Source organism: Puma concolor, chromosome D4 (assembly GCF_028749965.1).
Source record: "Puma concolor isolate L17-30 chromosome D4, mPumCon1.1.hap2, whole genome shotgun sequence".
NCBI classification, from domain to species: domain Eukaryota; kingdom Metazoa; phylum Chordata; class Mammalia; order Carnivora; family Felidae; genus Puma; species Puma concolor.
The window spans coordinates 47,625,358-47,639,412 of NC_141679.1; positions in this window are offsets into that span (position 1 = coordinate 47,625,358).

Here is a 14,055-nt window from a genome sequence, read left to right on the forward strand (position 1 = left end):
TCCTCTCAGCTGATAACATTAAATTTCTCATGTTTCTATGGGGGGGGGAGAGTAAAATTAATTTTTTTATTACTGAAAGATTTTTTTTCTTATCTTATTTTGTCATTAAAAATGGTTTAGGACACCAGGGTTTCCGATGATCAGTTAATGTTCTTAGAAAATAGAAATATAGGTCTTTTCCCTTTGTGAAATGAACAAACTTTACCAGCATACAAAGTAAAAGGCCCACTCCACACTCATAAATAGGAGTTAATAGACCAATGTAGGTTACTTAATGGAGTCTTGAGATTTTAGAAGACTGCAAAGTGCAACAGATACACGCACGTGCACAACCCCTCTGTTTTCTTCGCCAAGGGCACAAGACAGTATGCATCGCCCACATCTCGAAGAGCCCTCTCATCCTCCAAAACATCCAAAAACTTTACTCCAGCTTTATTGAAATGGAATTGACAAATAATAAGTGTATATATTTTTTTGCTAAAGAATAAAGCACAAGGAACCAGCCACAACAGAGGGTAGGGATGGGGTCCCATAGTGAAAACAGATTTAGTGAGACTACTTATTCTTGAGATTTGCCATCACTACTTCATCTCCCCCTCCTAGCGCAACTCCTACCAGCAGACAAGCTTATACCATCCTCACAGCCAAGGAGGTAGTATTAGCAGTGGAAGAAGAAATAGACATGAGGGAATATAATGTAGCACCATGGTCAAAGTCACAGATAATCAGAAAGAACCTGAGAATCAGGAGAGCATGGTTTTCTTTCCAGAGAAACTAGCCAGCTTAGAAGAAAACACCTAGGAATTGTGAATAGCTTGATAAAAGAGCCATGTGTCTACCTGATTATCCAATAATGGATCCCATCATTCACCTTGGGCCACCCATATGTTCAGGGTTTCTAATCCATGTTTTATGATTTGTTGATAAGCTGCCTTTTATTATTTTTTTATTTTTTATTTCTGCTTTATTGATATAATTATTCATAAGCAGGCAGATATCAGTAGACATGTGACAACATTCAAAAATGAAAGATAACAGCCAAATACCCCTAAAAGGAACTCAGAGAAAATAAAGATAAGAAAATAGAAATGAATGCATAAAAATCTTAAATCCTGTCAGAAATACAGAACAAGAACAAGATGCTATTTAAAAAAAGAAACCTGCAGAGAATAAAAAAATATGGCCTTCAAATATTAAAGATATGACAACAGAAACAAATATCATTCACAGGATGGTTGAAAAATGAAGTTGAAGAAATCTCACAGAAAATGAACCCCAAATTCAGAAAGGACAAATATGAAAAAAAAAATTTTTAACAAAGGAACAGCTAAGAAGTCCAACCCCAAAATGCACAGGTTCTGAAAAAAATGCAGAGAAAAATAGGTAAGTGAAAAATATTAAAGAAATTATATAAGATTTCCTTTCATAACTAAAAGACATGTATCTCCAAATTTACAAGGGCATGTCAAGTGCCAGCATAATGAATGGAGAAAGACTCACAACAAGATATATCAATGTAAATTTTCATAACATCATGGAGAAAGTAGAGATCCTGAAATAGAGATCCTATTTGTAGCTTGGGGAAAATAACAGATAAAATAGATACAAAACTTAGAAAATCTCAAAAGAAATACTAGGAGCTTGAAAATAAGGGGGAATAAAACCTTAAGATCATTTAGAAAAATTATTTTCAGCATAGAATTCTGCATGTAACCAAATGTTGACTCAAGCAAGGGTTGAATAAAGATATTTTTAGTAATACCAACGATCAAAAATTTTACCTCCTTTTTACCCATTCTGTACTAACTACTGGAGCATGTGTTCAACAAAGTGAAAACGTAAACCTAGAAAGAGAAAGAAATGGGATTCACAAAAGCAGGGTAATCCAGAGTAAAAAAAAAAAAAAAAAAAAAAAAAAAAAAAAGACAAAGGCATTCCCTAGATTAATGAAAGAAATAATAGGATCAATGCACAACCTAAAAATGATGAAATAGTAAGCAAACCATTATTATCTAGTGGAATGTAAAAACTATATGTGTCTGTCCTCCTCTGGGGACATGATCTGACTGTCCACCACCTGGAATGGCCCCCCCTTTGTGAGACAATGGGTATAATGGGTATAATGGCCTTGATGGTATGTTAGAAGAAGAAACATAGAGTAGAGCGCCATAGGGAATTTCTTTAACTTGGTCACCAATCTCCAAAGTCTCCAAAGGCCCTGTGATCTGTCCTTATGGTCAGGGTCCAACTAGTCTTCCAATGATGATGTATGACATTCTTTAGCTGGCACCAAGGGAAATCTGGGTATGGGTGCTTCACATGATTAGAGTGACACATTTATTCATTTGGAAAATATTTATGAAGTGCTTTCTCTCTCTTGAGCACTAACCTAGGTGAACAGACGGACAGAAATCCCTGCCAACATAGAGCCCGCATTCCAGTGCAGGTGTTGTCGGGACAATGAGGTATTGTCAAACAACAGAAAAAAACAAATAGACATGATAAACAAGAAAATTATACACTACATTAGAATGTGATAAATGTTATAGAAAGAAATGGAACCAGGCAAAGCAGATGAGGAGTGCTGAGGGCTATAGGTTGTAGTATCGAATAGGAGCAATCAGTGTAAGCGTCATTAAGATGATTTCTGATTACCTTGAAAGAGGTAAGAGAGTTTACCAGGCAAATATCTGGTAGAGGCAGAGGAAACACACATTGCCAAGAATCCAACATGGGAGCATTGCTGGCACGTTGAGTAAAAGTGAGGAAAACATTTTACTGGAGACCTTTTGTCTTCAAGGATATTTCTTCTTCCTGGCCAGAGTGCACTCCCTTGCATTTCCTTTTCTGGACCATTCTCAGGTCCTTGGGCATGCTTCTTTCCTCTGATCCTCTCTAAAGATAACCACCATTCTAATGATAATCTGAAGTTTCACCTATGTCATTCCCTTTTGGTTTGGAACCTCAGGACAAAAACGCCTTCCCCTCAAAGATGAAGAACCTGATATTCAGAGAGTTTCGCTCCTTAAATCAGCTGGCCAAAGTCCACCACCAAATTTTTCACTGCAAGCCCACTGGTCTTTATGTCTCTACCTGTGATGTCCTGGATTTTTTTCTTACTGAGGCAATCCTAGTCAAGTCTCTACTTGGGGAAGGTGATGAAAAGATAGAAATCAGGGAAAGAAAGGAAGTAAGCTGGCATTTAAAAATAAAAGTCTGAGTAAAAAGCAACACCCATGTGTCTCCATTCAGGTGTGGATATTACACACCTGAATTTAGTGCTGGCACTAAAAAAAAAAAAAAAATCCAACCGTTCCTATTTCCTACACATACACCCATATACATACACACATAGTAATGAAACAAGCCCATCCCCATACTTCACTACCCTCCTCTCTGCCATGGGAATGACAAACAGAAGTTATCTAGGCCAATGTACAAAACATAAATGTGCAGCAGCATCATGACTAAAATGATTTAGAATGCATGAACTCCATGCATTCTCTTAAATGCATATGGTATACTTAATGTTTTAACCTTTTCAGGTTGTTCTGAGTCTTCAGTGATAAGGTTGTATATAGGCTTACAGTTTATCTCTCTGTCCTGTTTCATTAAATAAAGGATCCATGCATGTGACCTATTCATAAGCCAGTGTTGGGGGTAAGGTAAGATGCAAATTGAAAAATGCACCCCCAAGTACATGTTTCATAAATTTGTGTGTACGTGTGAAGGAGAGGAGAGAGAGCCGGAGTTGTTTTTTTTTTTTTTTTCTTTGTCCATACGCTCACCATTTCCTTTCCTCACGTCTTCAGTTTCTCCTCCATACTAGCTCTAGAATATGACAGTATCGATTTCGATTCCCTACACCCTGACAACATTTTTTTCAGTGGTCCCTTTTTAAAACTTGCCTTGAATTATCCTAATTTGAGCGTGCCATCTGTTTCCTGCTAGAAACGTGACTGATAAAAGCACCATCTTCCCCTCTCCTAAGCCCATAGAAATGATAAAGTATAAAATGGTAAAAGTTAAGTGAAACACTGGTGTTCACATAGAAAGATAAATACTGCTTTGGTCTCAGAATGAAAGAGGAACCTCTTTCTAGTCTAAAGAACCTCAAGTTTGGAAGGAGGGAGCTCTAGTCCTATCAGATAAAGGAGCTTCAAAGTTCTTCATATGAAGAAGGTAGAGCAGACTGGACCCAGGCTCCCTACATGAAATGTGTGGTCATGGCTTCCCTTCTCTGTCTACTGAAGAAAACAGAAAATTAACGTCTCAATTACCCCAAATTATGGCTGCCCATATAAAGCTGAAAGCCCAGGGAAGAAGGTGATGGACATATCCTGGTAGATGAAGACTTAAGATAAGCTATGACTCTCAGTGACTGCAACTTCCCAAATCATCACTTTATCAAGATCTCTGAGCTATCGATGTATGACTGAACCTAGATTAGGACCTCTAGAAGGACAGGAAGAAACGTTTACAAAACTGTCAGACATTGTGGAGTTTGAGCAAAGAAGGAAGAGGAATAAGAATAGGTAGGAAAAGAAGGAAGTTTTCTTTTTGATGAACGATTCAAAACACCAGAATAAATCTCATAGTAAGTGAAGCAGTCATGAAATCAACCAGAAGATTAATTCTCCCCAGAAAAAAAAAATGAAAATAACAGAGGAATCAAGAATGACTTTCTAATCATGCATGTCATTAAATAGTGTTACATTAATAATTTGACATGATGTTACATTAAAAATAGGACAATCCTGATAAGAAACACATAGAATAGATTCATACATGCAAAAGTAGTGTAATAGGGGTTGCAGAAGAATAAAATAGAAAAAAACGAAGAGGAAAAAAAGTCATTGACGAGGTGTCAGCTGGGAAACTTGTTGGGAGAGAGACATACATCCTCATATTGAAAGTGCCTATCAAGCGCTGAGCAGGATAAGCAGAAAAGAAATCCACAATTTTTTCTTAAAGACAGAAGTGATTTTAAAAACACTTAACAATCTGAGTGACACAGGCATCAATGCATCAGAGGGATGCCAGCTTTAGTGCTAAAGCAGGACTCAAGATGCCCTTTGGTAAGGTTCCTTGAAACTAGTTTTTGATTCACAGGGAAATCTGGAGTTTTCAGGGAATGGGCTGAATAAAAGTCAGGGGCTTGGTTCAACAGCTATTTACCCAAGGGTATGGAAGGAGTTCAATATTTTTACAACCAGTATGAACGTACTAGTATACAGTAGTATACTCCTGCCTACACTATTTGCGCTAACAAGTTCCCTTCTCGGGATTTGTATTACCCTTGCTGTTTCTCTGCTCCTTATCACTGTTTGCCTGAGCAACGGCAACATTCTTCTAATTTTAAACCCTTTTCTTCAATTCTTCAATTGAACTGTTCAATTCAATTCTACTAATTTCAATTCCTTTCTTCATAGCTCTGCCGAGTGATCATTCAAACTTTGCTGTTAGTGTTTTCGCCTGCTGTGCTTTTGATAATATCACTATTACTGATAATAATAAAAAAAATAGTACTCTCTTTCCTTGTATTTGCTTCTACTTTGATACTCTACTGTCTCTTCCCAGTATTAGATGGTACAGGACTTTATGGTTTTAGGGAAATTTCCTCCAAAAATGTAATATTCTTACATCTTTTCTTCTTTAATGTTTATTTGTTTTTGAGAGAGAGAGAGCATGCATGCGTACAGGGGAGGTGCAGAGAGAGAGGGAGACAGAGTATCCGAAGCAGGCTCTGTGCTGACAGCCTGATGTAGCTCAAACTCACGAAATGCTAACGACCTGAGCTGAAGTTGGATGCTTAACTGACTGAGCCACCCAGGCGCCCCCTACATCTTTGTATTTAATATAACAAAGACCTGTCTTTGCCAAGGGCGGAGGGCTGGGAGCGGAGGGTAGTATTGAAAGCAGCAAAGTTTCTGAACCAGTTGCATTGCACAGAGAAAACACTTTATTATTGGTGAAAGTATTGCTTATTAGACATATTGTAAAGCCAATATAGACTTCGGTTACACAATAAAATGCCAATTCATCTGTAGTCTGAATCAATTATTTCAAGTGTACCTTACTAACAAAAATGTCAGTAGATTCAGCATAAAATTTTGTGTATTAAATGTCAAGCCTAACTGTGGATTTTGTTCTGTATCTTGAAAAAATTTATAATAACATTCTCATGAACTATCAATAAAATATACAGACATTTGTGAACTAAGAATTTCCTAATTAAATTTCCTCATTAAATGTGAATACATGATTTTTACATGTTTAAACTATCAAATGTCAGTATTTTACTATAATTTTATTATAAAATATACATTATCACTAAACAAACTTTGATTTTAAAAAACAAATAATATTAGTTATTATAAGAAAAATTATTAACAATAGTATTTAGTTGTATGTTATTTTTTACAAATAAAGATGGATTTGTATAAAAACAAAACACATTAAAAACACATTTTTCATTAGCTGAAGGTTTGGAGAAGAAAGCATCACTTATGTTTTACTACAAATAATGGATTTGTGCAAAATCACATATGAGAGTAGGTCTTAATTGATGACTGCACAGAAAGTACTAAAATCTCAATATTGAAGATAATCCCATCCTGTCATTTTAGTTTATAGCATTGTGTGTTTTTACACTGCAGTGGGTCATATTTAGTGTTTTCTATCACTTCTAGGAAGATTTGAAGATGTTTTTGGCTTAAGCAGAAATTCAACTTGCATATTATTAAATCAAGTAATAAAACCAAAAAATAGTGATCTGCTAATACCTACATCTTGGGCATTATTTTATATGTTTTCAATGTGTACCTAGCTTCCATCATACACAGATATCAATTCCCTGCTAATTTATACAATTTAAAACATATTTGGAAGTAACAATGACCCCGAAACATACATGTCAATGTAACCACAGTGGTCAGTTTGTAAGGGTGGGGATAGGGGCATCTGGGTGGCTCAGTCAGTTAAGCGTCTGACCCTTGATTTCAGCTCAGGTCATGACCTCACAGTTTGTAGGTTCAAGCCCCACATCAGGCTCTGTACTGACAGTGTGGAGCCTGCTTGGGATTCTCTCTCTCCCTCTCTCTCTGTCTCTCTGCCCCTACCCCGCTCATGTTGTCTCTGAAAATAAATAAATAAACATTTAAAAAATTAAAAAAAAAAAAAAGAGTTGGGATAGACAGAACATTTTTTGTAGAATTTCTTAGCATTCTCCTTTCCAGTCCAGGTGTCTTTACAACAATTATGTGGCTTTCCTTAAAAATATACATTTCTATTCTTAATCTGTTTATCCAAAGTATATTTAGCCAATTTTTATTTTTTAATGAAAACATCTATTTCCACAAAGCCATTCATAACTTAGTCCCATTAAGATTCTTAAGTACAAATAATGCTAATATTTTATGACTAAAGATCAGATGCATGATTTTTAACAATTCTGAGTATAATTTTAGAAACATTGGAATCGGATATTAAAACTCATGACTATCCAAGAAAATCAAAGATGCATGTCTTGATTGATATAAACCTATAAATGCATTTCTAATTTTTGTTTTTTTGAATTTTTAGATTAGGTAAACAGAGCTTTTTCTCACAATAAATGTTCCTTCATCATGTGTTATAGTTCTGCCAGTGTTAACTAACCTAACATTTTCAAATGATATTCATAATATATTAAATATTATTTGTAAAATAGAATAGTCTTAGGGAGACTTCATTTCTTTTTTTTTTTTTTTTAATTTTTTTCTTTCAACGTTTATTTATTTTTGGGACAGAGAGAGACAGAGCATGAATGGGGGAGGGGCAGAGAGAGAGGGAGACACAGAATCGGAAACAGGCTCCAGGCTCTGAGCCATCAGCCCAGAGCCCGACGTGGGGCTCGAACCCATGGACCGCGAGATCGTGACCTGGCTGAAGTCGGACGCTTAACCGACTGCGCCACCCAGGCGCCCCGGGAGACTTCATTTCAAAACATTTATGAGAGAGAGGGGTTCTATTCTTGGTATATGGAGAAAGAATATAGCAAACAAACTGAAAGCATGAACAGGCAATACAAAATATAAAAGAATATAAACAAAACATTCGATCTTGGTAATAAATGAGTAAATGTTCATAAAAATGCAAATACTTTATTTTTTCCTTATGAAATTGGAATTTTTAAAATGACAATAACCAGTTTGGATGTGAGCAAAGAAGATCAAATTGGTACCAATCCTAGAGAACCAGGAAAAAATTCCTTTTGGAACATTTAAGTCAGTATTTACAAAAAAAAAAAAAAATTGTTCATAGCAATCCTTAACCACAGTAATGGTCTCTAAAAAATATTCGCTATTAAAAAGAATCAGGACTACTGAGGAGGACAAAATGGCCAATTCTAGGTCTAGGGCAGGAAATCTTACTATACCAGAAAACAAGTAAGTTTATGAAAGGATATGGGGATCATGTCAAAAGGACACAGGAGCCAAGTCAAAGATTCCCACAGGTTAAAGACAGGAGGATTTAATTAAATTTAATTTAATTAAAGGAGGATAATTAAAAACAAAAACAAAAACAAACAACTGACTTAAAATTTTTAAATCAGTTTTCACTCAATATTGGGGGAGTTTTTTAAAGAACTACTACCTTTAATGAGAAAACAAATATTCTTGGTTGATTTCTTATTTCTGTGTTGTCTGTGAAATTCTAATATAAATAACAATTTTATTGAAAATGTCATGTGTCTTTTGATCCCAGTTTTGACTGCCTCCCTTTATTTCCTCTTTTATACTTACATATGTAATTTAAGACTCCCCCCCCCCCACTGACGTTGCTTAAAGTTATATTAATGATGCAGGTTATTTTTTAAAATATGTACTTTCTTAAATAGAAAGAGAAAAATGAACTTTTGGAATTGCCAAATGTAACTGAAAATATGTCATTTAATTTTGGAAGAAACTAGAAAGCAATTTTCTATAAAATATTTTTTAACATGTAGGGTGAGGGTGCAAATAGATATTATTTCCCTACACTGACACACATAATTGCTACTTACTTATAATAAAGCAGCACTATCAGTAATGTGTCATACTTCAGAAATATAAATAGTAATATGTTGATAACATTGTTATGATGCTTCAGTTACATGGTTAGTTCTTATAAGCTTATAAGGAGCATAACAGGAATCTAAATTTGCCCTTATTATATTTTTACTGGATAAGAAATGCCATACACTGTATCTAAACCCTGGCAGCCTGCGGTAACCATTTATATTTCTGGAACATTTTTAATGCTTTATTAATAACTGAGGATATTTCTGCCTATCAAAATTTCTTTTTTTTTCTTGTTCCGTTTGTATTCCATTTTTACAACTTCACATTTTTTCAGAAATTGTGTAAGATTACATTTCTGCACTTTTTTTTTATCTTAAGGATGGCTGAACAAATATTTTAAGGTTATATTTCAAAGAAAAATATTTTCCACCTCATGTGTAATATCAACACTGTACTATTTCAGATTCATTAAAGATTGAATGTATCATTTGGTGAGAAAATGGAAACCTTTAATACAGGAGAGTGTTTGTTTATAGCTTTGAAATTTGAAATCAATAACGCATACTATTGTATTACAAATGAATTAATTGTATTTATAATTTGTATATTTATTACTTTATTGCTTAACAATGCTAAACATTCACATCTTCAAAAATAATTATTTTGAAGAAGTTTTTCTTTCTAGAATAGATAATGACTTTTACATCACTTTATTCAAACGTAGATTCTTTTTTTTTATTTATTTTTTTATTTTTATTTATTTATTTTTTTTAAATTTTTTTTAACGTTTATTTATTTTTGAGACAGAGAGAGACAGAGCATGAACGGGGGAGGGGCAGAGAGAGAGGGAGACACAGAACTGGAAGCAGGCTCCAGGCTCTGAGCCATCAGCCCAGAGCCCGACACGGGGCTCGAACTCACGGAACGTGAGATCGTGACCTGAGCTGAAGTCGGACGCTTAACCGACTGAGCCACCCAGGCGCCCCTCAAACGTAGATTCTAATAAGAAAACTTTTTGAAACTCCTGTTTCTGGCATACTCTTGTTTTGTTGTTCAATATATAAAAACCTTTCTATTACTTTCGGTGTTGAAACCTCAGATTCCGCATTAGCCCTTGATGGACAATCATGGATCTAACAAAACACCCATCATTATCTACCTGGATTAAGACTTGGCATCTTCAGAAGCCTTGGTAAATGATCCTGTCTTCTCAGTCCCCTTATACATCCTGATTCTATGTAGATTGCCAAAAATACACAGATAAATAAAGAGGACATAGCATCGTTTTAGAGAAATTGACACCCAATTGTTCAGGGCTTTCTACCACATGTAAGGTTAAATTTGACAGGATTTTTTTTCATTCCAGTTATTAAGTTTACTCAAATAATCCTAGAATTCCAAATGAAATTATTATCTCTCATGTGACTCTCAAAGCAGGGAAAATAAAGGAGTACCTTGGCTTAATCAAGGAAATTAAACAGCAAATTTCAAATAAAATAAAATGCCAAATTAAATTTGCTCACTCTTTCTTTGGATTTTTCACTGTTTCTTTGGAACATGGACAACTCAAAAATGCATATTCTTCAGGGCCTCTCAAACTTGAGCACACATAACAATCACCAGGAGAGCTTGCGAAACAGATTCCTGGATCCTTCCTGCAAAGATTCTGAGTGTGACTGAGTATGGGAGGGGGTCCAGAATTTGCATTTGTAACAAGGTTCCAGATAGAGCTGATGGCCAGTTGGAGCAGCTGGAGGTGTGCATTCCCAGCATAATTTTTCTTGCTCCTTAGATAATTTGGCACTGAACTTTGCCTCATCAGTTTTCCCCTTCCCACCACTCGTCTTTTATGTCCGTTTTGATTTTAAAATGTCCTAGGAGAAACTGTCCACATGCTATCCCTTTACCCAGGAGATGACCTTAAATAGTTCTGCTTATCATTTCATCGAAGGAAATACTGATATAGAAGCAAGTTTAAATAGCTGACTGGTCTAGGTCATTGCCTAGTACATTGCTGGAATTAAAAACAGCTTCATTTTAGCATCACACACACACACACACACACACACACTCACACAAAACCCTTTTTGCTTTGGGTGATAATGTTTCTGTGTTACAGTCCAAACAAAAATGACTTTTTTCTGGAATTGCCTTTGAACTTGAAAAGCTTTAATAAGCTTTTTAAAAAGAAATTATACAATATTCATTGTCCAATCATCATAAGCCCTATGGGATGATGTTCCATAGATTTAATATTATAAAGTGCTTAGATTGGTTACAGCTTATCTGTAAATGTGTCCTCCTTCAAGTATTTTAGCACATGATATAAAATAATAGCAGACACCAATATTTTACAAATGATTTCTAGGATGAAATCACTTCCAATAACATGAAACCAGTGTTCCCTGAACATCTGGCAGCAGAATTCCTCCTAGGAAGAAAAAGGTTGTTTTGCTGGAAACTATCTTGATAAGTCACTGAAATTGTAGACTAGGTGCTGAGAGAGTCCAAGCAACAATAACAAAATAAGTAATTTTTTAATAAACATTTTTGTCGCTTGCTCCGTGCCAAAAACTGTTCTGAATGCTTATACATGTTACTTCATTTCATCATTATAACTATGTTTATGAGATATGCATTCTTTCCCCTCCATTTTACAGATGATGAGACTGAGGTTAAGTGACTTATCCAAGGTCACATCACTGGAGGTCCCAGTGCTGGAATTCCAACCAACGAAGCCTCCCCGCATACAATACCGACTTTATCTGATAAAAGGAAGTTTGTAGGTGTTTGCTGTTTGTTCTAGGAAAAAGAAAAGGGACGAAAGGGAAAAGATGAAGCAGAAAGAGAAAAGAACCAGAGAAATAGCAAAAAGCTGGAGGATGAAACACGGGCTCTGCTTTTGGTGGTGATGTGACTGGAAGGATTTTTAAGAGGTGAAGTGTTCAGTATGAAATGTTTCATTTTTTTTACTGATCAGAGTACATTGTGGCGCCTCCCTGTGACCCCAAAATCAACAGTAAATCTAAAATTGCAAAGTCTTGTAGAAATCAGCAAAGGGGCAGTTTCACATCTAGGTTAATGTTGTATAGAACAAAGATTTTACAGAGGCAAAAAAAAAAAAAAAAAAAAAAGCCACAAAAACCCAAAAGCATGAGTCCAGAAATAGAGGTGATCAACAGATCATAATCCCAGGTAGTCTCAGAACTCTTGGCTCAGGCCATGGGACTGTGGTTCAAATAACCTTTTCTAAATCTCAAGAGAAAGGAGCCCCCAAATGACATTTACATTTCAAGTTAAGAAAATTATCTTGGGGGCACCTGGGTGGCTTAATCGGTTAAGCTTCAGACTCTTGATTTCAGCTCAGATCATGATCTCACAGTTTGTGAGTTCAAGCTCCACATCTGTCTCTGAGCTGTAGGCATGGAGCCTTCTTGGGATTCTCTCTCTCCCTCTCTCTGCCCCTCACCTGCTCACACACTCTCTCTCTCTTTCTCAAAAATAAATACATAAACATTAAATTTTTTTTAATTTAACAAAAAGAAAATTATCTGGTTTCCTCCACTATAAATTAAAGATGTGGGGGAATTATACTATCCAATTTTAACAATGGAGCACCATGGTCAGCTCAAGAAACACTATGGATATCTATTTTAGTTGATGAAGTTTTGGGGTGATGGTAGGGTGGTGGTCTGGAGCCGACAGCCAAGAAAGAATCTTGAAGACGTCTTTGGTGCAAAAAGGTGATTTTATTAAAGCACGGGGGGCGGGACCCGTAGGCAGGAAAAACTGCACTGGGGTTATGACAGGTGACTCATTATATACCCTCAGGTTGGGAGTGGGTTAGGGATAGAGTAAGTCTCTGAGGAATTTTGGAAGCAAAGCTTCCAGGACCTTCAAGGGCTAGCCGTTACTAGTGAAAGGCCATTTATTACTGTTTAGTAAAACCTGTCATGAGACCCTTCAGATGCATATCAGGGGGCCACAAGCTTGCAGTATGATTGCCAGCATATATCTTGGGGCAGTTGAGATCAAGGAAGCAGACTTACAGGATGCACGAAGTTGGGATAATGTTAAGCTAAGATTCTCTTTTACCCCTAGCAAAGTGTCATCACTGAGACAACTGAGCTCCTAGAGGGAGTTGACTCTGTCAATTTCAAAGACATGTCAATGGGCTATAGGTGGTAAGAGAATTTAATTTTTCATTTGCCTTAGTTTCCCACATCACCGTGGCAAGCACTTAAACCCCTTTCCTTTGTTCTTGGGTAGCCAGGAATGTCCAAGTAATAACACACATATTCCACCTGGGGGCAGGGTGCTGTTAGCCTATTCTTTGCCCTCAGCTTGTCCCGATGCTCCCTCATCATAGTCATAATAGGAAATTACACAAATACTTTTAAAGTTAAGAGTAATAAGAATATTTCAAAAATTTTCCTTTCTCTGTGGACAAGTCTATATACTTTGGATGGACAATTTCATTTCTAATTCACCTTCAATTTTTAGGATGTTCTTGATTTATTGTAAAGATGTATTTCCATAGGGCATATATAATGCCAAGATTTTCCTTTGTCATATATGCTCTGCCACAGCCCAAACAAGGACAGGCAGGTTGAATGAGGGCCATTCCCAGGCTGATGACCTGGTTAACTGTGTACATTGGCTGTGACTGTGCAGCTGAGGCCATCTGCGCCCCCGAGGATTCCCAGACAGAGCTGTAGCAGGTGAGTTTCTCTCTGTAGAGTCAATGAGAGAGCTAATAAGCTTGTCGCAGCTGGATGATACTCTTTGCATATCTTTGCATGTCCTTATTCTTCCAAGGAGCTGCCTCCAGGAGAAAATTCATGTGGGTCACCAATTGCAGTGTTCCCCAATTGGTTTGTAGATGTTTCAGCAGACCTTATTTGTTACACATAGAACTAACTTTTTCAGTTACTTCCTCTTAGTTCTCACAAATTAAAAAAAAAATAGATTAAGCGACTCCACTTACTTTTAAAAGAAGGCATTTTCATTT